This window comes from Canis lupus, chromosome 24, assembly GCF_011100685.1.
Source record: "Canis lupus familiaris isolate Mischka breed German Shepherd chromosome 24, alternate assembly UU_Cfam_GSD_1.0, whole genome shotgun sequence".
Classification (NCBI taxonomy): Eukaryota; Metazoa; Chordata; class Mammalia; order Carnivora; family Canidae; genus Canis; species Canis lupus.
The window spans coordinates 41,297,022-41,324,687 of record NC_049245.1 but is presented as its reverse complement, the minus strand read 5'-3'; positions in this window follow the sequence as shown (position 1 = coordinate 41,324,687).

Genomic DNA, 27,666 nt, shown 5'->3' with positions numbered 1-27,666 from the left:
TCAATCATTATAGTATCGAACATAGTATTTTCACTGCCCTAAAAATCCTCTGTGTTCCATTTATTTATCTCTCCCCACCTTCCAACTGCTGGAAACCACTGGTCTTTTTGTGGTCTCCACAGTTTTTCCTTTTGCATAATATCATATGGTTGGAATGATACAGTGCATAATCTTTGCAGACTATCTTGTTTAACTTACTAATATGCATTTAGATTTCTTCCAGGTCTTTGTATAGCTTAATAGCCCATTTCTTTTTAGCACTGAATAATACTCCATTGTCTGGATAGACCACAGTTCATCCATTCAGCTACTGAAGAACCTTGTTTGCTTACAAGTTTTGACAATTATGAATAAAGCTACTATTAACACCCATGTGCAGGTTTTTGTGTAGACATGTTTTCCACTCCTTTGGTTAAATACTAAAGAGCATAATTGCTGGCTTCTATGGTAATAGTATAATAGTAATAGTTTTGTAAGAAACCACCAAACCATCTTCCCAAGTGACTATCCCAGTTTGCATTCCCACTAGTAGTGAAGGCATGTTCTTTTCATGGCAGATTATGGAAACCCAAGATAAGAAGCCATTTGTGCAAATATATTTAAACCATGTTTGCACCACTAACCTTAATATTCCCATGGTCAAGGCAAGTTACTTGGCCAAGCCCAATAATAAGGAAATATACTCCACCTGCCATAAAGTCATGGTGATGGTAGGGAAAAATAATTCTGTAACAGGAAAGGAGTGAAAACCTTAATGACATGAAAGCAGTGCAGTCATGATGCAGTGTACTCTAGGAGGCCTGGGAAGCATTTGTGAAGGTCTCCATGTGTCTCCAGAACAATCTGGCTAATTCAACTGAGTGGAGAGCCCTTACGGGGTGACCAATTATTAGCTTTTCAGAGCTTAATACTATTAATTTTTTAATAAACTCTTTCTGAAAAATAATATAATTTCCAGTTTACTATAAATCAAGTTGCATACTGAGAAAGGCATTTGGAGGCAAGAGAGACAAAAACTTGTCTTCCACCTATACAATCAATTATTCACTTTTAGACAATATGGTACAGTGCTTGAAAACTGGCATCTGGAGTCAAAACAGCATTCAAATCCTGGTTCTGCCATTTGCTAGCTGTGTTACTTCTGGAAATTAATCATTCTTTAGTAATCCCTTCTCTCGCAAAATGGAGATAACAGCACTACCCCCTTTGGTGGGCAGAACAGTGCCTCCTCCCTCAAAGATGTCTACCCCCTATCCCTGAAATCTGTGGATACATTATACCATACAGCAAAAAATAGACATGGTGGATACAATTAAGGTTACTAATCAATGATCTTAAAATAGTGAGATTATAATGGATTATCTTAATGGACCAATCATGAGCCCTTAAAGCACAGAAGAGTCTCTAGCTGGCTGCAGAAAAATATGGCCAAAGAAGTCAGAGAGTTTCCAAGCAGGGGATGGGTTTGACACCCCGTTGCTAACTCAGAGATATAAGGGGGCCCATGTGCAGGGACCAGAGACAGGCTTCCAGGAGTTTACGACAGCCTCAGCAGCCTGCAGCCAGTAGGGAAAAGGGGACTTCAGTTCTACAATCACAACAAGTGGGTTTTGCCAACAACCTCCATGAGTATGAAATCCGATTTCTTCGGCAGAGCGTCCAGTAAAGAACACAGCTCCGCATATACTTTGATTTGAAGCCAGTGAGACCCATGTTAGACTTGAGACTTACAGAACGGTGAGATAATAAATGGGTGCAGTTTCAAGCCACTACATTTGTGGTGATTTGTTATGGCAGCAAGAGAAAACTGATACACTACCTCATAGTGTTGTGCTAGGAATTCAATGATGTAGAGCACTCATCATCAATCCCCATTCACTGTTTTATTTATGTGTATAACTTCTGGTGACTCCTACTGTTTTAAAACATCCAAACTCAAGTGCAATTTCTCAAACTCTCCTGGCACAAAAATATCATTAGTGGAAGATTTTTGGGTTCTAGCTAATTAGATGTGGTACCTAACAAGCAGTGCACTCTCTGTGTTTGCACAAATCCTTCTGCTGTCTGGCTACCACAGAAAACAAGTTGTTACAAATCCAACCACTGTGACTTCTCATTAAGTTTCCCTGGTTACTGACCATCAGTGAAAGCCTTTGTCTACCTTGAAATGCAAATGTTATATTTCTCCCCAACCAACTAGGCAAGATGAAAAGATCCTAAAACATGGTTATAGAATTTAGGAGAGAGGAAGATGATTTTCTATACTTTTCTTGTCCTCCAAAAATCTTTCTTTTCCCATATGATTCCTTTTTTTTTTTTTTTTGCTTTTGCTTTCTTCTCCAAAAATAATTTCCATACTAGAAACTGATCCAAGGAATGACATGTGAAAGGTGAAAAAGTTTGATTTGAAAACTCTAGAGTCAGAGTAATTTGATTACGGGGAAAAAAACAAACACCTGGAGCTCGCAAAGGCGAGTTTGAGAGTCACAGACCCCTGTGAACTAAGTTAGTCTTGCCTTTCTACAAACAGGTACATTTTGTTTATATGATGCAGTAAGCGTCATTTCCCTCTCAATCAGATGGGTAATTACACAGGAGAAATGGCTATGGACTGCCACTCACAGGTTTGAAAACCAAGCTGCTACCTCTTCTGATCCAGCATTTTGCCACCTTGATCCAAAGAATCCCACCACCATGCACCCTTTAATAAAAGAAAACCACTTATTGTGGTGGGGAGTGGGGTATCAGAATAATCATGCCAACCCACATCATTCAACCTTAAAATGTTTGATGTTCTCAGCAAACAGCCATGATTTCAGAAACTGCCTGCTGCCCTGAGTGGGACTTGGGCAAATGGTCTTCCCCCCGGCCCAGTTTAGCAAATTTTAATTGTGCTGGGGCTTCCATATGACCAGGAAGGAGTATTTAGTTATAGGAGCCAAGCCTGCAGCAGGAAAAAAAAAAAAATCAAAGTGGGGAAGGTCTACTAAGGGCTTTTATTTTCAATTACTCTTACCTGAGTTATCACAGTTTGGGTTCTGGACAAACAATTGCCATGGCAACCATTATCTCCAGCAATTTGTATTCTTTGCTCATTTTTGTTCCAGTTTTGCAAAGCATTAGTGTTTTCCTGTTCAATTTATTTTTACCAGTCAGTGATACTCACACATGCAGCCATGCTTAACATCCCCTATCACACTGATACTATGTTTTTAATGGCCATGCATAGTGAAGATGGTTTCTTTTGTTAACTGTGCATTAAAATGTACCCGCTCACAGATGTGCTTTGTTCACTGAAGTTTCCTTCAAAATGATTGAAAAAGATGGGCTGTCTTGAGGTACCATCTTGCAACTCTTTGTAGTTGAAAACTGGTGAACAGGGCTGGCCTGATCCCTACAACTTTTAAGGATGAAATTGAAAGAGAAAAGAATGGCTGCCTAACTAGATTCCAGTAGCCCTTCCTCTAATCAAAGTACCGGCCTTATGGATCATTGCCTTTCCCAGCTCTATACCAGCCTCTCCATCACTTTCATATATAAAAGTGCAACGTGCTGAGATTTGTCCCTTTAAAGGTCTTTAATATCGACTTTCCTGTACTTTTATGAGAAATAATTATGCATTCTTTTAATCCTCTACCTTACCAAAATGTTACTTTGGTCTTTGGTGCTATGATTAGCACATACAAGAATAAATGTGTAGCTTCTTTCCTGCTGGATGAATTCTGGCCCCTCTGTGGATCTCTCCTCCTGACAGCACAAGGGAGTCAGTTCTATTTGATGCCAAAGGCTGTGGCGTAGACACATGGTGTGGTTTTTGTGCATTTTTTTCTTTTGCCAAAAAATATCGAGCACTATTACTCCATGCTAATTGCACTGCTATGTGCTTTATTTAATTTAATCCTTGCGATCTTTATTTTATATGGGAGATAAAAGGATATTTAGGAAGTTTAAGCTTTACTGCACTTGTTTTCAAACAGTAAGCATGCTTCAGCATCACCTGGATGACTGTTAAAACTCAGATTCAGCATGTCTTAGGTGGAGTCCAAGAATTTGCATTTCTTTAAGATTATTTATTCATTCATTTATTCATTTGAGAGTGAGGAAGAGAGCCAATGTATGCATGGGAGGGGCGGTGAGCAGTGGGGGTACGAATAGAGGGAGAGCGAGAGATTCCGTGCTGAGTTCATTCTGACCCAGGACTCAATCTCAGGATCCTAAGATCATGACCTAAGCCAAAATCAAGAGTCAGATGCTCAATCGACTGAGCTACCCACATACCCAGAATTTGCATTTCTAGTAAGTTCCCAGGAGATGCTGATGCAGCTGGTCAAGTTTTCACTTCTTTAGAAAATCTGTGCCATGGTTTACTTGATTAAAAACATTTCATTTGGTTCGAGTATAATAGGGGTCACAGATTCTTTCTAAGACTCAGCTATGTTGGGGAGTAGGGAGCCTACAGGCCCTTCCAAAAGAAATTCATCTTCACGGAAGTAAAAAGGCGTAACAATTGTGGTCCCAGAGTGAACACTTAACAAAGGAGGGTTATAAGGTTGGGGAAGGAGTAGTATCTCTCAAGTCTGTCTTCTGGTCCAGCTCCCAGAGGACTAACGTCTATGCCCTGTGGAATATAGGAAGCTCCAAAGAAAATCTGCAAGATAGTTCACGGGACTCCAAGAATCTCCTCTTTGGTGTCCTTCTAAAATGGAGCTGAGTAGAAGAGAGAAAGGGAGATCCCTGCCAGCATTCCCCACTCCTCAGAGACAATTCTGCAGTTCTGAGATTTAAGGACAGAGCCTAGCAGAGCATTGGTACATCAGCACAGGCTGCCAGCAAAGAGGCAGGAGAGGCCCAGCAGGAAACAGACACTTCCAACAGTGGCCAATATAGTCGCACCCAATAGATGCTCAACAAATATGGTGGAAATCAGGGATTACTTAGAGGAAGATAGTGTTGCACGATAGACACAAAGATACCTGCTGAATCTCCAGAATAATTTTCACAACTCTGGAAAGAAAACAGAGTTTATGAGCATGAAAGAGAAAATTCTGAGACTAACTCAGTCCTTTTGCACTCATTTATTCATTCAGTAAATGATCACTGAGTGCCTACAGTATTTCAGATGTAGCGCTAAGTGGCATAGAAAGAGATCAGATATACAGATATGGGCCTGTCTTTATGAAATTTAAAAACACACACATTAATAAAATAATTATATTGTATATATTATATATGGAATATTACTGGTTGTAAGGGTCAGACACACATGGAAAATTAGCACTGTAGTAGATGGTGAAAGAAGTCCTGGGTTGGAGTGCCTTGTGAAGAAAGGAAGCCAAAGTTTGGTCATGGAGTGAGCAAAGTTTGCATTATGTTTTCTGTCCAAATAACGTGTCTTGGTGGGATGCTGGGTGCTTTGTTTAAGGGATAAGTCCCTTATAGTGATGGTATCAGAAGGTGGCCCAACAGGGCTGGCTGGAAGTGGCTGGGCTACCTGAATGAAAACCCCTAAAACCTGAATTCATCTCTTGACTTCAGGGCAATGGTTCCCAAGGTCTCTTTCAGGAAAAAATAAGAGGTTCTATTTTTTTTTTAAACATTTCATTTATTTATTTGAGAGAGAGAGAGAGTGAAAGAGAGAGAAAGTGCATGAGCAGTGGAAGGGACAGAGGGAAAGGGAGAAGCAGACTCCCCACTAAGCAGGGAGCTTGACATGGGGCTTGATCCCAGGACCCTGAGATCATGACCTGAGCCGAAGACTGACTGAGCCACCCAGATGCCCCCAAAAAAAGAGGTTCTAAAGTAGGAAGGGTAAGCTGAGCACATCTTGACTGCAGATTGATTGTTTCTCTTCCTATTGGGGTTTCTCAGGTTCTTTCTCTACGTAATATCGCTGAATGGTCTCATCTTTTCCTATGGGTGATGACTCCCGTATTTGTGGAAAACACTACTAGCTGCCACTACAGGCTTAGTGCAAGGTTATTTGTTGATCATCCAAAGCCTGAGGCCTGTCAGTGAGACTTCCTCCATCTTGTAACTATACCACCAGGAGCACATGGTCCCCCAGGGCTGCTGTGGAAAAGAGTTGCTGAATAGCCAGAAGGTGTTTTTAAGAGTCAGAATGCCAATGGCTTCCATCATTACTTCCCCATTGGCCAGAACCCAGTTACATGATTCCAGTATAGCTGCAAAGGAACCTTAGAAAACACACATTTAAGGATGGCTAAGAGTCTCTGCCAGCCACCCAATCTGTCCCCACCTGTGACAGCACATGGTGGCTTCAAACCCCTGTATCTGACAGCCAGATGGGGCTCATCCTCTGAGAAACAGCCTCTCTCTGCATTCCACTTCTGAATATATAATGCCACCTCAGTCTCCAGCTAGAAAGCCTTGTTTCTTTCCTCTTCCTTGGCCATCCAATCCTTTTACGATCCTAGTCTTTCCCCTTCCTATCTAAGCCACAACTCTGGCAGGACACTGCCATACTTCCATCTACACAGACTTCCTATCTGGCCTCTCTGTCTTTGATTACCTCCATTACCTCCCTTTTCCCTCTTTCCTTTTCATTCCCCACATTCCAGCTAAGTTAGATATTGCCAATGGGAATCTGATCATTTCTCTCTTGTAACTATTTTTATTATTATTATTAGCTTCCTTTGGTCCTTAGAATAAGTCCATCTTCTCACAAATGGATTATGAGCCCTTGAATGATTAAATTCTCCTTCTATTCCCAGAAAAGAGAATAATTATTGAAGCAGCAACTCAAAAAGAAGGATTATTATTTAATTATGACTTTAATAAATGTTATAGAAAAGTAGTGGTTGCGAGGAAAGTGGATATTAGGATATTTAACCCAACCTGGGGTGAGGAGTCTAACCCTAACCTGGGGGTCTGGACAGGTTTCCCTGAAGAATTGGTATTTAAGCTGAGATTTGGAACCATGGGAACCCATAGGCAATATCTATAGGCAATGGCCACAAGCTCATGGGAATCCAGGACAACAGAAGGGTGCCCCAGTTTTCTGAAAACATGGTTTTCTATGTGAATGCATTTCCTGAGTTCTGCAGAGCCATGACCCTTTGAGGAGAAAGGACATTTCAGGTAAGAGACCAGTGTGTAGAACGGCCATGAGCAACTTAAGGAAGGTGTGCCGATCTCAAATATTTGACTTGAACTACTATTTTTTAAACTGAGCCCTTTAAAGTCACCTGGGAAATGTAATTAAATTTTTACCACCCCCCTCCCCACAATGACCAATAAAGTGAGACTTCCCAGAAGGCCAGGAATATGTTTAGAATTATTATTTTTTTTAATTTAGAATCCTCAGAAGAGACTAGTCCAATTTGAGGGCTGAAATTTGAGAAAATGCTACCTAAAATATCAATAAATCTGGACCGATCCCCACAGTGGCACAGAACACCTCTTACCCACATCCTGCTAGAAAACAGGAGCTATCCAGAAGAGAAAGGGGAGAAATAGAGGCCCCATTAATTTACTTCTCATTTTGGTGCCCAAAATGATTCATTTCATTAAAAATATTGAAAACTTTTAAACAACTTGGGGTGTTGCTCAAGAATGAAAATGTTGTCTTCATTTTTTGTTTTTCTTCTTACCAGAGTACCTGTTTTAAGGCTGGAATGTGGAAGTGACAGACACATTGGATAACCCCAAAGGCTTGCTTTTTAGAATGAAATTGATCATTATGTAAATTAGCTAGAGTTTTCTATTGTAGCTTTTTGTATATTCATCTTATCTCTTTCAGTGAACTTCAAGTTTCTGGAGTCCCAGAGACTGTAGTTCTCTTCAGTGAAATCCCTCTTCTTCATCATAAAACCTTACTTATAATAGTCTAAATGAATGAGTAGTGAAGGAGACACTCTAATCATGCCCATTTCGAATTGAATAAAATCCAAGTTTTGTGACAAACAGCTACAAGAAACCCACGGGGGCTCTGCCTAACTCTTTGATCTCAGATCCTACCTTCATTCTCCTTAGTCAATATGTTGAAGTGACCTAGACCTTCCTGTGCTCAAACTCTCCAAAATTTCCCCTTAGATCTTGGCACAGCTGGATTCTTTACATAGTTCAAGGCTTGGCTCAAATGCTACCTGCTTGGAAAAGTGTACATAACGTGTAATAAAGTAGACCACGTCTACAATTGTTTCTTATTTCATCACAGGGTTGGATTTTCTTCATGTTACCTTATTCCTTCACATGTGGATTTTCTTCTCTTTCTGCTGGAGCAGAAAGTCCATGGCAGCAATGACTTGATCTGCCACATGATACATATACACATCTGTGCAGGGACTGAATTCACACAACTCCCCGTGTTCTACAACCTAGAGTCTGTATAAGTCAGCATACCAGTAGAAAACAGATATCCCTGGGATTAAGATAATTAGAGGAGAATTTAATAAACTATTTATTTACCAAGATGAGGGCAGTGCATAGAAAACTGCACTAGTATCCCGGGGCTAATTAAAACAGGTATTACCCTAGGCCAACCTAAATGGACAAAGGGTCAAAGTGGGTACACAAGGTCAGCAAGAGAGTGTCATGGAAAGAAGACTGCCTTCACAGGAAGGCCAGATGATGGCAGCAGGTGGAGCATGAAGGGAAATAAACACTCCCTCTTCAGAAATCTCCCCTCTGCTATAATCTTAGGTTTCCCATTAGCTGAACTAAAAACAAGCTAGAGGACAAGCAAGATGCCTTTTATACCTTCTCATCTTAAGATAATTCCAGATTCACATGCAGTTGTAAGAAATAATACAGAGAGAAGCCATGTATCTTTTACCCCATTTGCCCAATGGCAAAATTTTCCAAAATTTTGTAAGTTTCAAAAACAGTACAGTATATTGACACTCAAGATGCAGACTATCTCCATCACCACAAAGATCTCTAATGTTGCTGTTTTATAATTTGCATCCACTTTCTGCTCAACCCATGTCAGTGCATGAAGCCCTGGCAACTACTCCTCTACAGTCTATGTCTATAATTTTGTTATTTCAAGACTGATATATATAAATGGAAGCATACTGTACCTAACCACTGGGATTGGCTTTTTCACTCTGCACAATTCTCTGAAGATCCATTTAGGTTATTGCATGTAACAATAAACCATTTCCTTCTATTACTGAGTATTCTATGTTATGCAATTATTACAGTCTGTTTAACCATTCATCCATTAAAGGATGTCTGTGTTTTTTTAGTGTTAGGTTATTATAAATAAAACTATTATGAACATTGTGTACAGGTTTTTATCTGAGTGTAAATGCTCATTTTTCTGGAATAAATGTCAATGGCACAGTTGTTGAATTGTATGATAGTTTCAAACTTAGTATTTTTTTAAGCCACTGTCAGTTTTTTTTTCTACAATGGCTATACATCCCACCAGCAATGAATGAATGATATAATATCTCCACATCCTCACCAGCATTTGGTGTTTTATTTTATGTTATTTTAAAACTTTGATTTGCATGTGTATGTAGTGCTAGGATAATCGTCTGTGGTACCATAATGACTAATGAAGTTGAACATGTGCTTATCTATATACCCTCTTCAAAGAAAAGTCTCCTTGTGTCTCTTGTCCATTTTTCTAATGGATTTGTAGTTCTTGACTTTTGAGTCTTAAGAGTTCTTCGTGTGTTCTAGACACTAATCTTTTGTCAATATGTAATTTCTCATAGTCAATAAATACATTTTCACAGTATCTTGCCTTTTTAATCCCCTTAACAGGAGATTTCATAAAAGTTTTTAAATTTCACAAATCCAATTTATCATTTTTTTTCCTTTTTAGAAAGTGTGCTTTTAGTGTAGACTGAAAATTCTTTGCCTGGTCCTATCCCTAAAGGTTTTCTCTGAATTTTTTTTTTTCAGTAGAAGTATTGGTTGTAAGTCTGGGATATATGAAGCAAAAGGAAAACCATGGAAATTCCTCTCTTGTTTTTGTCCTCGCACAAGATTGCTAGCCTGTCTGTTTTCTTTTTTCCATGTTTAAGGTTCTTCCATGTGTTTCCTATATAACGTCCAGGGTTTTTAGTTGTGTTTAGCAAGGTTGAATAGGAAAAAGCATAACTACTCCATCTTCCTAGAAGACTTTTATGTAACCAAATGTCATTCTCTCTAAGAATGGAGCAAAGTCAAGAGTGAATCTGGAAAAAAAATGGAAAACATCCACTGCATCCTATTGAGGGATTACGTAAAAGAAAACATATACCTATTTAGGCTCCTCTTACTTACACTATAAATTTTTCTAAGGAAAAGTAAAAAAATATTTTTCTAATTAAAAAAACTTTAGTAATAGTTACTTTGCATTCTGTTTTATGATGTTATTTGTTTAAAAAAATGCCTTTTGGTAGTTTCTGCATCATTTAGGAGTAATTACACAGGATGGCTAAAAAAAGCTCAACTACTATGAAAAGCTGTCAGAAAATAACCTATGTCCTTATAGAAAGATCCTTATTTTTCCTGTCCTTATTTCTTTGTATATCAGTAGAATATTCAATATAATTGCATTCAGATGTTTGAACCCAAGAGAAATAGAGACAAGATTATTTGAAGCAGATGAATTGCTGTTGGGGTTTACCCAACGATCTATTTTTTCTCATTGATTTTTTTTTAAAGCTTCACTACTGATTACAATGTTATTTTTACTTTGTCCCTTAAATATATTTGTGCTCAAGTAATAATATCAGAAGTCACAGACAAAGGAGAACTGGAAGTTGGGCCTTGTCACACAAATTGGAAAAGTGTCATGCAAGGTCTTTCTTAAAGGAGAGAAGAGAGAGTTGATATCCCTGTGGATGGGCTTTTTGACAATGCCCTTGACCATGTAACAACAGAGGGATAAGTCACAAGATATAACTAATTTATTGCACATGGTTCCACACAGTCAAAGTATGGACACATCTTTGCAGACAGTATGCATTTTCAATACTCAATAAATGTGGAAAAACACCTCTGCTGATGCGGGGTTTTATTTTCGATGACAATTCAGGTTCAACAACTTTCTCTACTTATACATTTCACTGGGCCAACAAAAAAGTAGTAGGAGAAGCCAGTTGCAATAAATAAGCTCCCATTATCCTACTTCTTCATTCTCAGACATTACATTGATGTGGGATAGAAACAAATTCCATAGTGAAGTAACATGCAAGCTTCTAACTTACTCTCATCATTATAAAAATGACCACTTCAGGAAAATAGTGGATTTTTTGGTATTAGCTAAAGTGTATTTCCAGTTATCATTATTGGCTGAACTGAACTCATAAAAGAATGAAATAACTATAGACTATCAAAAGTATGATGTTAGAACGAACACATATTTATTCTGAAAAATTCTTGGAGTGCCTGGAGGTGGGCTTAGTCAGTTAAGTGTCTGCCTTCAGTTCAGGTCATAATCCTGGGGTCCTGGACTGAACCCCACATGGGGAGGCTGTCTTTTCTTAGCGGAGAGTCTGCTTCTTCCTCTCCCTCTGCCCCTCCCCTTGCTCATGCTCTCTCACTCTCTCTCTCTCTCAAATAAATAAAGAAAATAAAGAATAAAAAAATAAACTGAAAAATTCTAGAGCAAATAGTGATTTTTTTTGTGATCTGGAACATGATAAAATTAAACTACATGTTCAATCCTTGGTTTTATTGACTCTCCTTTCTTTTGGGGATTAAGCAAACCAGAGTTTTTTAAAGATTCACTCACAAGCTAGCTCTTAATAGAGAAAAATGTAGCTTGATATTCAAAATATATCTACTAAGATATTGACTTGTTTTCACAGTATCCATTAAATTCTAAAAAAAAAATAAAAAAAAGTTACTCCGAGGAAAAGTTAAAACTCATTAGAAGCTTGGAGGAAAAAAATATATCATTTGCATAGAGAACCAAGAACCATCATCAGATCAGCAGGATTCACTTGACACTCAGTTCACAACAACTTCAATGAAATTCAAGGGCAGAAATATACTTAAAACATTCTCAGGCCAGCTTTGATCAAGAAGTCAAAGAAAAGTGTATTGAAACAATCTTTGGATAATTGATACAAATTAAACTAAGGCTTCAGTCAATACTATAATCATTGGGGTAATGAACAGTGAAAAAAAGAATATGGGTTGGTGCACATGAATTCCAGTTAAGTCTCATAGTGCAGCTCAGAGCTACATCTGTTCACCTGTCAAGGAAAATGCAGACAGAACCTTTTACCTTATTAGTTCTTTAGATCTTAGCTTTTACAGGCTAGAAGTCCCAATTCCCCTTTATGTAATTTTTATCATTCTTCCACTTTTGGTAAAAAGGACTCCGTTGACCCAAAATGCACCTTTGTGCTATACTTTAAATTTTTTTGATTAAAAAAGTTGCAATGGTATGTATTATTATTTATAGCAACGGCCAATTTAACAGAAAAACAATACATGAAAATTTCTACTTGCACTACCTTTATTAACATTTTTCCCTATAATCTTTGAATCTGGAAATTTTATTTTGTCAGTAGCGCCACTGGCATTTTCAATTTCCTTTTAGCGTATTTATATTTTGCGGGATCCATTTATAATAGCCTACGTATAAAGAATAGGAAAGTTTTTTCTGTAATATATGATACAAACATGAGCCCCAGGTTTTGTCTTATCTCAAAATTCATAAAAAGGGAAGCTACTCGAGGGAAAGGCATTTTGTTTGCTTATTCCACATTATATTTCCAGCACTTGCAAAAATTCCTGGCTAGTAATTATTTTATAAACTTTATTTTAAAAAATTTTAAACATTTTTATTTGAGAGAGAGAGACAGAGAGTCTCATGAGAGACTCATGAGAGAGGGCACATGAGAGAGGGGACAAGAGAGTGTACAAGCAGGGTGGAGGGGCAGAGGGAGAGAGAAAAGCAGGCTCCCCACTCAGCAGGGAGCTCGACTCTGAGCTCCATCCCAGGACTCCAGGATCATGACCAGAGCCAGAAGCTTAACCAACTGAGCCAGCCAGGTGCCCCTGTTTTATAAACTTTAAAGATTCTTCTGTTCATGTCTTTTGCCCATTTCATGATTAGATTTTCAAAGAGGAAGACATAGGAATGGCCAACAAGCACATGAGAAAATGCTCCACATCACTTGCCATCAAGGAAATACAAATCAAAACCACAATGAGATACCACCTCACACCAGTGAGAATGATGAAAATGAACAAGACAGGAAACAACAAATGTTGGAGAGGATGTGGAGAAAGGGGAACCCTCTTGCACTGTTGGTGGGAATGTGAACTGGTGCAGCCACTCTGGAAAACTGTGTGGAGGTTCCTCAAAGAGTTAAAAATAGAACTGCCCTACGATCCAGCAATTGCACTGCTGGGGATTTACCCAGATGCAGTGAAACGCTGGGACTCCTGCACCCCAATGTTTATAGCAGCAATGTCCACAATAGCCAAATTGTGGAAGGAACCTCGGTGTCCATCGAAAGATGAATGGATAAAGCAGCTGTGGTCTATACATACAATGGGATATTCCTCAGCCATTAGAAACAACAAATACCCACCATTTGCTTCAACGAGGATGGAGTTGGAGGGTATGATGCTGAGCAAAGTAAGTCAGTCGGAGAAGGGCAAACATTATAGGGTCTCATTCATTTGGGGAATATAAAAAATAGTGAAAGGGAATAAAGGGGAAAGGAGAGAAAATGAGTGGGAAATATCAGAGAGGGAGACAGAACATGAGAGACTCCTAACTCTGGAAAACGAACAAGGGGTAGTGGAAGGGGAGGTGGGCGGGAGGATGGGGTGACTGGGTGATGGGCACTGAGAGGGGCACTTGACAGGATGAGCACTGGGTGTTATACTATATGTTGGCATATTGAACTCCAATAAAAAAATACATACAAATATAAGAACGGAAGGAAAGAAAGAAAGGAAAGAAAGAAAAAAGAAAGAAAGAAAGAAAGAAAGAAAGAAAGAAAGAAAGAAAGAAGAAAGAAGAAAGAAAGAAAGAAAGAAAGAAAGAAAGAAAGAAGAAAGAAAGAAAGAAAGAAAGAAAGAAAGAAAGAAAGAAAGCAAGCTTCTTCTGATGAAGGGACACAGCATGCTAACACCTGGATGGATGGGCGGTAGAACTCTGTTACTGACAGCTTGAAGGGGAAGTAGGCTGCCAGGCAGGGCCATGCAGGCAGTTACACCTTAAGATCCAGAATCATAAGCTGGAGTTCTAGGAGGCAGCTTACTTATGGCAAGTGCCAGAGGTTAGCTAGGTTTTGTGAGTCTCCTGGGGACAGGCTAATTTGAAAAATTTTTAGGGTACTGGGGCATCGGGACTGTACCCAGTTTTGCCCCAGTGATGTTAGGGCCCCAGCGGTCCTGGAGTATAGAAGCCTGATAGGGGAAGTCAGTGTAGTTTGTCCTAAATTAGCTTCTCAAGAAAGGGAACCAACCAGGTGGTAGACAGGGCCTCCAAACTAGCTAGGTCAAGAAGGACTTTAAGGAATTTTAATATAATTCAATTGTATTACAGTAATACATGTGTTCAGTATACATTTGTTGAATGAATTGTTTCCTGTTGAATATTATTTATGTTGCATTTCTGAAATGGTTTTTTTTCATGTTTTGTACATTTAAGAATGTAAGTACACCTTTGTAAATAATGATGAGAAGGACCATCGGCACATTATTTTTGCTTGTGATTTTTCACAAATAGATATTCTCTTATGTCTATCCTTTCAGTTGAACTTTCGAATAATTTTCTTGAATGCCAAACAATTCCTTTGAGATGTTGTTTTGCATTGAAATCAATTTGTAAAATGATTGAAGAGAAATACTAGTCGATGATATTGAATCATCTTAACTTCAGAAATGGTGTATCAGTGGCTATTGCTGCGTAACGGATTGACCCTAAATTAGTAACTTAAAACAGTAACAAGGTATTATTTCTCACGGGTTGGATGAGTACAGCTGGGGGATGGTTTTTGCTCCACATGGTGTCTTCTGGGGTTTCTCACAACCTGTGTTTAGCAGGGAGGTTGGGATCCCTAGCACATTTGCTGTTTAATGATGGCCACAGCTAGAGACTCTGGTCTTTCTCCAAGAGCTCCCTCATTTCCCAGCACTACTTTGCCACATGTCTCCACCACCAAGATAGTGTATATTTTGTTGCATAGCAACTGGTTTGCAAGTGGACATGCCCTAATGCATATGCATCTGTGTCAAACTCCAATAACTCATTGGCCAAATCACATCACATAACAAAACTGAGAGTTGATGTTATGGACAAAGGAATGACACCTGGATAGAAGAGTGGCAAATTCACACCGCAAATGGACATGGAGACTCTGAGGGTAGGGGTTTATGGACATTAAACTGTCTATTGTTGTGGTCTCTTTGCCCCTAAAATTATTTTTATCCCACTTACATGCAAAACAGGCTAATACCCAGGACTTCCAAGAGCCTCTATCACAGAACCAGGCTCAGGCTCAATCTTAAAGTCCAGGGTGTGATCTAAATTAAGTCCAAACAGAAATAGATTTCCATAATTGCAGGGCCTCTCATTCCAGAGATCTGTTAACTAAAAAAGTACCTGTGTCTTGCACACCCAAACAACACTATACATTTCCATTCAAAATGGGTAATAATGGAAAATAAATCATAGTAATTAATCCATAACAATCTTGAAATCTGCTGGAACTTGCCCCTAGTATCCCATAATCTGGGGTTAGGAAATGTTCTTTGATTATGGCCTAATTCTGTTCACTGGGAGGGCTTCTCAAACCCATTTTTCAAAATTTTCAACCAAAGCTTTTAGCTCCATCTTCTATGCTCCTTGCTACCTATAAAAAAGTTGGAAGCCCCTCTTCATTTTGAAATGCCTTTATCACTTTTAGTGCACGTTGCCTATATAATTCTCTTTAAAACTTTGTGTTTTTTAAGGAATCTTATTGGGATCCACTTAACACCCCAATAATATGCCTCCCAGCCATTTTATGAAATGAGTCTTTCTGCTTTGGGTATATAAGGCTTCCTTATATACCTTGAGATTTTTTGGAGCCATTTTGTCTAATTGAGAGACACATCTTTAAGGCTTTCTGAGGTCTTAACAAAGGGTCTTAGAGCTAACGTCCTGATTTGACCTTTACCCTGAGTCTATTTGTTACCTTGAGGATGTTCTGGCAGCCAGAGAAACTTCTCAGGGTTTTCTATGTGTTCTCTAATTCTGCTTGAAAACTAAGTAATTCCTACCTCATTTCATCTCTTCCTTCCCATATTTATTATATGCAGCTAAAAGAAGCCCACTGGTACTTTTTCAACATTCTGTTAAAAACCTCATAAGCAGAGGCATCTGGGTGGTTCCGTGGTTAAGCATCTGCCTCTGGCTCAGGTCATGACCCCAGGGTCCTGGGATCGAATCCCACATCGGGCTCCCTGCATGGAACCTGCTCCTCCCTCTGCTTATGTCTCTGTCTCTGTGTCTCTCATGAATACATAAATGAAATCTTAAAAAAAAAAAAATTCTCATGAGCAGTATCCACAAGTTGGTTAGGTACATTTTTTTTTTGCCCCCACATTATTACCCAATATTCTCCTGTACATAAGGTAGATCGTCCTTTCTTCAATCTCCAATAGCAATTTCCAGCTTCCACTCTGAGTTTTCCTGCTTTGATATGGAATAGATTTATTTTTTAAAAATACAAAAAGCATCAATCATAAAGGGAAACTTAAAAATGTATTTTAATGAGGGGCACCTGGGTGGCTCAGTAAGTTAAATGTCTGACCCTTGATTTCGGCTCTGGTCATGATGTTGGGGTCCTGGGATGGAGCCCCATGTCAGGCTCCCTGCTCAGCAAGGAGTCTGCTTGAAGATTTTCTCCCTCTGCCCATCCCTCCACTTGTACTCTCTCCCTCTCTTTCTAAAGTAAATAAATAAATCTTAAAAAGAAGAATGTATATTAATGAAAAGGAACCACATTTAAAAGTCAAGCAATTCATATAACTGGCAAAGGGCTCATTTCTACATTGTGGGGAGATATCTCCAAAATAAGTAAAAGGCAACCCAGAAGAAACATGGAAGAGAGGAACAGGCAGTTCAAAAACAAAGAAATTCCAAATGACCAAAAAAAGAGAGAGAGAAAATATGCTAATTAAGAATCAGGAAATGACTTTAAAACACCATGAAGCATCTATACACTCTCTATTAAGAGAGAACACTAAATTATCTAACAAAGGGTACTCATGACTAAGTCCTAAAGATCTACTGTTCACCATTGTGGCTGTAGTTAATAATACTGCACTGTATACTTACAAACGTTTTAAAAGAATAGATCTTATGTTAAGTATTCTTAACACAAAAATATAAAGAGGGAGGAAAGAAACTTTGGGAGGTAAAGGATAAGTTGATGGCACTAATTGTACTGATAATTTCATGGGTATATAGGTCTTTCCAGACCTGTCAAGTTATACGTTAAATACATAAGCTCTTTGTATGTCAACTGCATCTCAAAAAAAAAGTAGTTTTTAAAAAAATAATTGATAGAATTGTAAAAAAAACATGTCAACACACAGCTGGTGTTCAATAGATAGAAATTACCTTCTTGTTCTATTTCTTGATTTTTTTTAAAAAAACTTACTTTTTTGCAAAACATTACAATAAAAACAATAACTGCAAAAACTAAAGATGTCAGTTGTCCACAATTTCATTTGATAATCAAACAAATGTTCAGTTTTCACTAAAATATTAGACTGACAATACTAACTGATAACCCAGAGCAAAACAAAATATCTTACACAGTGGGAGGGAATATAATTTGGTAAACTACTTTAGAAAAGACTTCTGTATAAGCCATATAAACTTAAGGTGTAATTTATCCTACTACCTAGAAATACAGTCAGAAGTATAGCTCCAACAGAATATTCACTATTTTTTTAATTTTTAAATTTAAATTCAATTAATTAACATAAAGTGTATTATTAGTTTCAGAGGTAGAGTTCAGTGATGCATTAGACTTATATAATACCCAGTGCTCATTACATCACGTGCCTTCCTTAATGTCCATCCCCCAGTTATCCCAAACCCCCCTCCACGACCCTCAGTTTGTTTCCTATGATTAAATCCCTTATGGTTTGTCTCCCTCTCTGATTTTTTGTCTTGTTTTATTTTTCCTTCCCATCCCCAATGATTCTATTTTGTTTCTTAAATTCCACATATGAGTGAGATCATATAATTGTCTTTCTCTGATTGACTTATTTCACTTAGCATAATACCCTTAGTTATTATTAATACCCTTAAAGTGGAAACAATCTAAATGTCCAAGTGAATTGAGATATAATTACACACTGGTACTCTATATAGCCATAAAGATGGTCACCCTATAGTTACTTTAGACAACACTGATGAAATACACGTAATATTGATCAAAAGAAGCTCTATATTATTCCAATTATATAAAGAAAAGAGGGATCAACTAAATTCAGGTTTTTAGGGACATGTAGTTAAGCAGTAAAGGCATGAATTAACTGAAAGGATTATCATAATCACAGTGGTGTCCTGGAGCTAGCTAACCCAAGGCTGTATCAAAGAACTGACTGGGGCATCTCAACCCAAGTCTGTGTTAGTAGCAATGGGTGATAGTACAAATACTTACATTATTGATTTCAGCAAACACTACAAATCTGAGTTTTTGTTTTGTTTTGTATTCTAAAGAAAGGGTTGTTAAATATTTATCAGCCCACCACTGCATAAAAGTCATGATAATAGTCGCTTTTAGGAGACAGATAGTTAGTGGAGATAGGAACATCAGGATCTACTCAGATTCTGGAATCCACTCTGCTTATTATTATTAGCCCGAGCTTTGGTTACATAGATTTCCCCATATGTGTTATATACCATAATAATCAGTTTTTCAGAGACCTAAAGTAAATGCAATAAGGCAAGAAAAATGAATAAAAGACAAAGACATCACTTTTACAGATGAGCTATTTGGTTAATTTGACATAAACGGGAAATAACTATAAGACTCTTTTAATTAATAAGTTCAGGAGGTGTCCAAATATAAGGTTAACATGTGATACTTATAAATTTTCTTCATATCCACAATAACAACTTAAAAAGACAATGCAAGTAATGACTACTGCAAACAGATATATTAAATATATATATTTAAATATATATATAAAACCTAGAAAGCTCTGTACTATGCTATAGCAATGAAAACTATAAACCCTTACAAGAAGAGACCTAAATAAGCAGAGGAAAAAAAACTCATTTCTTTAGCTGGGAAGGCTTACTACTTTATCGATGTCATCAAACTATGTATTCAAATTCATCCCAATAAACACCAAAATATATTATTTTTGAACATCTTAGCTGATTATACAGTCCAATGCTCAAAGAACAGCAAATATAACTTGAAGTGGATAAAGAACAGAGGATGACATCCTATCAGATAGCATCAGATTTTATAAAATAATAGTAAAACAAGCAGTGTAATATTGGTAAAGGAATAGACAACTAAATTGATTTCAGCTTTTCTGATCTTTGAAGCAAACTCAATAAGCTTATAACCTCAGCTGGTGGAGAGAAGAGAAAGCAAGGGCACAGTTCCCTGGAAGAGTAGGTCTACTTCCATCTTTGGAGCTTTCCAGAGTGTCCGCTTCCAAAGCACTCAGTATTTGATTTAATATTTATTTACTGAAGAAATTGAAAATGTGAAAAAAAAAATCCTCCTTCATACATAATTTAAAGTATAAAATGAAATAACAAATGGGTATTTTGCCATCCTGTTGGCAAAAAATAAATAAATAAACGATTGAAAACTGGCAATGATGTGGGGAAACTGGCTATTCTGATACAAATGAGTCATTGTAAACAGTAAAGCCTTTTCAGAAGGCAATGTGTCAGTAACTAACAAAATTTTTATGCTAATTCCTTCCACAACAAATACTGCTTCTAAAAACTTCTCCAAGTCATATAGCACAGGTGTGCAAAGAGAAATCACCATTATAAGTATCACAGAAAAAAAAAACATCACTAACTGTACCATATTATTATATGTAATCATATACAGCAATATTTGAATCTTAATGACAAAATTGCATTCCCCTATTACTTTATTTTTTTTAATTACGCTAAAAAGTAAAGCAAAACAAATCTAAGTTAAACTTTGGTACATTTATCTTATCATCTAAAACTAAAATTCACATTTGAAAGGATTCTAAATAGACTGCATTTTCATAGTGAAAGCTGCTCCCCTATACGTGGAATTTAGATTCCTTCAATGTTTATATTTTTACTCCTTGAAGTAAACTCTTACTTTTTAGACAACCAAGGGATGAAATAAACAAGACAAGACATTGTCCTTCTTTGCTCTTCTTTCTCTTCACATCTGAGGGTTAGTAAAAGGGAGGGGGGGGGGCATAAACATGGAAGTGATGTGACCCACACTGTTCAGTAGCAAAGTTTCTTACTGTTGCTATGGCATCTCTCAGGCTAAGCTCCCATTTACTTTTCTGAAAATGTTCCTGTTTACAAATGACATATTTTTACCTCTCACCTCCTGGTCCTCTGTTCCTAGCTCAGGACTGTTCCAACTCACAAATTACAAATTTAGAAATCAACATTTCATAAAGAAATACAAAATATTTACCATTCCTCTCCTTTTCTCTCAGTGGGTATATCTACAATAAATTTACAGCAAATGTGACAGGTCAAACCAGTTGGTTATCTTGGAAATAGTCTTGAGAATTTTCTGAGGGACAGAACGTTTTGAACAAAGTTGAATAAAAGACTTTAGAACACAGGTTAACCTGGTTTCATGACAATGACATGAGTGCAATTGTGAAATGAACGAGAAAATCCTCAAATTGCGTAGAAAAATGAAATAAACAAAGAGTTTAAAGATCCTTCTTTATGATGTATCTACTATGATTCGAGGAAAGAAGAGGGAACCAAAGTGAAAGGCAGGTGCTGCATTTTAAGAAATATTTTTTTAGATGTTGACAAGCTAGTAAACCACCATGTTAACTGACATGAATAATCATGCCTTCCGAGATTCCTATTTGAGCACATCCCTTTTTCTTTTTTTTTTTTTTTAATATTTTATTTCTTTATTCATGAGAGACACCGAGAGAGAGACAGAGACATTGATGCAAGACTCAATCCCAGGACCCCAGGATCACGCCCTGAGGCCAAGGCAGACGCTCAACCTCTGAGCCACCCAAGCGGCCCAAACACATCCCTTTTGCTTTCACAGAGATGCCCTGGTACTCCTGACGCATAGTTAGCAAGAACTGCAAAAGACCATGTTCCCGAAATAAAGACTGAAAAAGAAGGGACACAAGTCTACTGAGAACCTCTCAGAGAAGTCATCTCGGTTTCCTACATCTCACTTGAATTGGAATTAGAATTCTGAGACACATCTGGAAGATCTGGGTGTCAATATCCACCAGAGGAAAATAATGTAATCAAAGCACACTTAGAAATGATGATGCAGAATGAAAATCAGATCTTACTGTCTTACTTCACCTTTAATCTATGCAAATGGGAATAAATGTAAGATAGATGTGTACACACACATAAATAGCTGTAACGTATCTATCGTTTGGCTAGGTGGCTAGGTAGGTACATAGGTTCTGATACAGGAAAAAAGAAAAACAGAAGGATACACAAAATTATGAGCCAATGATTACTCAAGCAAAGAATATACTTCCATTCTTTTAAAAATATATACCCCTCAAAAACAGAAATATGGGTGTTTTTCACTTTTGTTGTGCTTTTCTGTAATTTCTACATTTTAGTAATGACCTAGACTGGTTTTTATTATCAGAGAAAATGCTGTAAATACCTTTAAAAATGATCTTTCCTCCAATTAGCCATATTTCTAGCTAGGATACTAATTAATCATATACTCAGAAGAATACTATAATCCTGAAAAACTGTAAGAAAATCAATTTCTCAAACTTGTATTTCTCTCAAGTACTCAAAAGTGGCTTTCTCTTTTAAGAAAACACTGTTGTGAATATTCTTATAAAATGTTGCGACACTCAACTTGATTAAATAATTGTCTATTAAATAAGTGACAATATATACCCATTAGTGATTAAGGAATAAAAAAACATTGTGAGTGTAAATCGGTAAACGTTTTCTGGATAGCAAGTTGGCAATAATGATTAACATTTCAAATGCCCATATCTTATTATTCAGTGATTCTACTGCTTAAATCTCACAAAGATATGCATTATAGCACTGTTTTTAATAGCAAACTTTTGAAAATTATTTAAAATAAAAGCCATCCACAGGAGACATCTATAAACTAGAGTTTATATGCCTAAAAATAAATTTTTAGAAAGAACAAACTTTGTTTATGGGCTTTGATGTGGAAAACTTGTAAGTGAAAAAAATAAGGTCAATATAATGTAGGTGATATAACCTCATTAAAAGCATTAAAAGGAACTGGGGTGCCTGCGGGGTTCAGTTGGTCAAGCATCTGACTATTGGTTTTGGCTCAGGTCATGATCTCAGGGTCATGATATTGAGCCCCGTGATGGCTCCATACTCAGTGGAGAGTCTGCTTGAAGATTCTCTCCCTCGGTCCCTTTCCTCACTTTGTATCTCTCTCAAATAAATAAGTAATCTTTTATTTATTTATTTACATATATTCATTTATATTTATTATTATTTATAAATAATAAATAAATATTTTTAAAAAATCGTTTAAAAGGGGACACCTCGGTGGCTCAATGGTTGAGTGTCTGCATTCGGCTCAGGGTGTGGTCCCAGATTACCAGGATCAAGTCCCACATTGGGCTCCCCTTGAGGAGCCTGCTTCTCCTTCTGCTTGTGTCTTTGTTTCTCTCTGTGTGCCTCTCATGAATAACTAAATTAAAAAATTAAAATTAAAAAAATCATTTAAAAGAAATAGAATACAGGGATAAAAATATAGATAACACTATATACCAGTTTGAATTTTTTTTTTTCTGAAATGAATCCCAGAAATTATTAATGGTAGTTTTCTTTATGAAAAGAAATGTCAAGGAGAGAAATTAGGAAGAGAAATTTCAGTGTTTTTTTAAATTAATCCTTTGTATTTTACTTATATATTTTCTTATATATGCCTTTTATTTAATATGAGATAATATACAACTATACTACTTAAGCATTCAAAAACAGAGGTGTATAAAACTGAGAAGCAATACATGGTTTTGATTAATCTATCTGAATGTATATTCTTTTACCTACAGAAATATGTAAATAATATGTGTTTGTGAGTATGTATATGAGAATTAGACACAGGTAATCTATATATGAAGGTGTATGCATGTGTATATATATGCAATACACAGGGGTATTTTTCTTGTGTTGAATTAATTATGTCACCAGTTCATGTTTAATTTTTAAAATTTCCCTACAAAGAACTCATTTTCATGCAGTTTTCTTCTAAGAAAAAGCAATGTCTAGCTCTGCACGGGGAAAAGTGTTTGGATGAATGTGCCAAGGGTTAAAATATAATGGAAATTAATTATTATCTCCCCTACATTTTATTAATCTGGACATTTTCTCGCTTGAGAACACATGATGTGCTGAATTTATGGTATACAATCCTGTTTCAGAGAAATAAAGCATCTTAGATTATATCTTTTTTTAATTCATTGAAGTATAATGGATAATAAATTATTTAGTTTAATTAAAACCTCTTTATCAGATGGGCATTTACCCATGACATTGTTATGCACAACTGGTGTTCCACAGAAGGCATCATTTTCAATTCTCTTCTCATTTCATTCACGGATTCCTTTAATTGCATTTCGAATTACATCTATTTCCACAAAGTCATACTATAAACCCGTCAGACATTTGTGCCTACTCCTTTACCTTCAGAATTAAAAATCCCTCTCTTCTATTTGCTTTAAAATTCATTCATTTCTCCTTGGGTTTGAATGGAGAAACTAAGGAATGCTGAAATATGGTATTTAAGGAGTTTAGAACAGACTGGCCTGGCTTGAATCCCAGCTCTCCCTATGGGAAAATTATTTATCTTCTCAGAGACTCAGTTTCTTTTCTCGTCTGTAATATGAAGATAATAGTAGTTTTCCTTTTAAGACAATGAGGTTATACATGTAAAATAGCACATTTCTTGGCACCTGGTAAAAATTAAGTTTGATACGATCATAATTACCTTAATTAAATTTGAGTCAATGTCTTGAGATGAATTTTCATTTGGGCATGGGAAGATAGAAGGATGACATGTGCAAACAATACATAGCCTTTTAACACTAAAACTTCAGGCTCAGAGTTTGGAGATTGTACTGGAACGTTTTTAGGATTCTGGCATCAAAGTTTAATTTCCTTTGAGCACGAGATTCCCTGAATTACCAAGGGTCCCACTTCTCCTGCAAAAGACTATCTCTGTTCCCTTCCTTTACAAGTTCATCACATTCCCAATTTTACTATCATTTTAAATTGCCTTTTTTTAAAATTGAAGTAGAGCTGACACACGATGTAACACTGGATTCAAGCATACAACATAGTGATTCAGCAACTCTGTATGTTATGCTATGCTTAATTGCCAACATTTTAAATGTTGTTAGATTCTTATACTCTTTATTGAAGTACTATAGGAAAGACAAAGAAATTAACTAGATCAAGGTGTATAAGAATCTGTAAGGGACCAGAAATAAGTATTTTACTAAAGATTTTGTGGGGAGGCAGGAAAAAGAATTACAATATACACTACAAGGCAAAATATATTATTGAATTTCTCATAAAAATGTATCTTTTTTTCCCCAATGACTTTCTTCTCTTTAACAACCTCATCTTTCTCCTTTCCCTTCCTAAAATGGTCTAGGGAAAAAAAAAATCCATCTCTTAATCTTCGCTCTTTGGTGCCTCATTCAGCAAAATAAAGTTCAATAATTGGCTGAAAGCACATCATCTGTTTTTCCTCGAGTGCGTGACTCAGGGCCCCAGTCAGAGTGATGGCACCTGACACAGCTGTCTTTCAAACTATTTGGGGGTACAGAACTCAGTGTCTTTATTCTTTCTTCTTTCCTCTTCGGGAAAAATCTATTCTAGGTGGTGTTTCCCTTGTTTCCACGGACTTGAGTTTAAAAAAAAAAAGACTCTCACTCACTGCCAACATTGTCGTAGTCAAATACAGGACTACCTACATACAAGAACAGTTCTTAATTTCAGAAAATGTGGTATTAGTAACAATAGTGATGATGGGTAAGGTGGTGCTGGCAGGAAATAGGGAATAAAGACAAGAAGACCAAGAAGGTTAAGCAGGATACAGGCATGATCTCTCTTAAACTTGACAACAACTGTATAAATAGATACTATGCCTGTGTCTGCTGAGGGGGGATCTGAGCCTTAGAGAGGCTAATTCACACAGCCAATGTTTACCTAAGGTGTGCTCCAGTCCAAAGCCCAGGCTCTTAACAAATTATATGTTACCCTGAGACCTTAAAATACAAAAAAATAATTTAAAAAATGAATTAAATAAAAGATGTTGACTGGAAGTGGTTTCCATTTGCATCACTTCTCTGCTCAGTAAACATATTTTGTGTGCCGATGATATACCAGATACTAAACTGGTGCACTGGAAATTTTTAAGTGGATCTTATTTATATTTTTCCTTTTATCCTGTTTACCTATCTTGTCCAAGCAACATGATGCTCCTTTTGCTGGATTAATTGTTTTATTTTACTGTTCTTGTCACTGTTTTGGTGGCAAGAAGAAATGAAGATGGCAGCAATCAGATCTCAATGATTATTTCTTCATCAGAAAGTATCTAAACTTTGCCCACTTATCCATAGAGCCCTCTCTCCTTTCCCCATTCAATCTGCAATTTCAAGTGGATCAGACAGCTCTGAAGAGATGATAAGATTTCTAAGTCACAGTGACTCTGACAGTGAAAGCACATGAGAGCCCTATGATGTTTGCAGGAGTGGGTGGCAGTGGGTTACGCCCAACTACTTACCCAGGAAATTCTTCAGCATGGGAACAAGTCTGGGGGGAAAGTGAAGGGATCTCATTTACCTTTTCATGCCCGTCACATTAAATCACATTACTTATATAATTCTGTCCTGGCAGCAACCCAGAAGTAAGATCTTCACTGTCTAGATATGAAAACAGAACTGGAGAGATTAAAGGATGGACTAAAGATCTCAGGGCTAGAAAGTGGGAGATACGGGTCCTCAAGACAGATTTTCTCATCCGACCCCATCACTTATGGCTTCTTTTCAAAATAACACAATAGGACCTTGTCTTTATATCATAAACTTGTGCACAACGGTACAGATTATTACTTATAGGCATAGTAGGAATTCTTCACATCATGAAATTGTGAATTAAACCTTCTCCATCCCCTAAAAGAATACTCTTTCAGCTTATGCCTTGTGATTCATTTTGGCAAAACAAACAAAATACATCTGTTTTGTTTGCCACTGTGGGTCCTGCACCTGGTCTGGTGCCTGCTACATAGAAGATCCTCAAGTATTTACTAAAAGTATGAATGACAGAATGATGGAGAAGCAGCACATGTTTAAGTTATTAGCCATATTCACTTTAGCATAAATTAATTCCAATTTTTCCCTCTTGAATCACTTCCCATTTTCAGGGTTTGAAATTGAAAGCCGAGAGAAAAAAAAACAGAACACAACAAAGGATGAGCTAGAGAAGCTCCAACTTCAGAGCCCATGGGGGTTCCCACAGCAGCCGGGGGCAGCTATAGACACTCGAAAAACAAAACCCATAAGCTGAAACAAACGAATGAAAATATACAAATAAAGACACACAAAGGGCTTAGTGGTATGGAAAAAATGTGAACCTAAGTGCCATGATTGGGAATCATTTGGTCAACACAAAGGTAATGGAACCACACACAAAACTTCAAGATTAAATTGTGGGCCCAGAGGGTGGTTTCTTTGTAAAGGTTAAGAATAAATATAAATCCTCTCTGAAAAAATATGTCCTCGACTTAAGCCTAAATTTCCCACGGTTTAATATCAGTCATATATGAGTTTAGAACCAAAGACACAAAATATGGGGAAAAAGAGCAAGCCACAAGGGTAAATGTCAGTACAAGCTATAAATAGCAGAACTGGCCTCTAAGAATTTCGCATAATAGAATTATGAAATACATCACAAAATAACTTTGTAGGATATATGCACCCGTATGTTTAATGGGGCATTATTTACAGTAGCCAAATCATGGAAAGAGCCCAAGGGTCTAGGACCCATAGATAGATGAATGGATAAAAAAAAAATCTGGTGTGTGAGTGTGTGGATATGTGTATAATGGAATATTATTCAGCTGTATAAAAAGGAATGAAACTTGCCATTTGCAACAACATGGATGGAGCTGGGATTTAATGCTAAGTAACAGAAGTCAGTCAGAGAAAGACAAACCATATGATTTCACTCCTATGTGGAATTTAAGAAATAAAACAAATGAACAAAGTTAAAAGAGACAAAACAAAAAACAGACCCTTAGCTGTAAGAGAACAAACTTGGTAACCAGAGGGGTGATGGGATGGAGAATGAGTGAAATAGGTGAAGGGGATTAAGAGAACACTTAACCTTGATGAGCACTAAATAATACAGAGAATTGTTGAATTACTATACTGTACATCTGAAACTAATCCTTTATTTTAAGGATTTATTTATTTATTTGGGTAGAGGGGGTAGGGAAAGAGGGAGAGCTAGAGAGAAACCTAAGG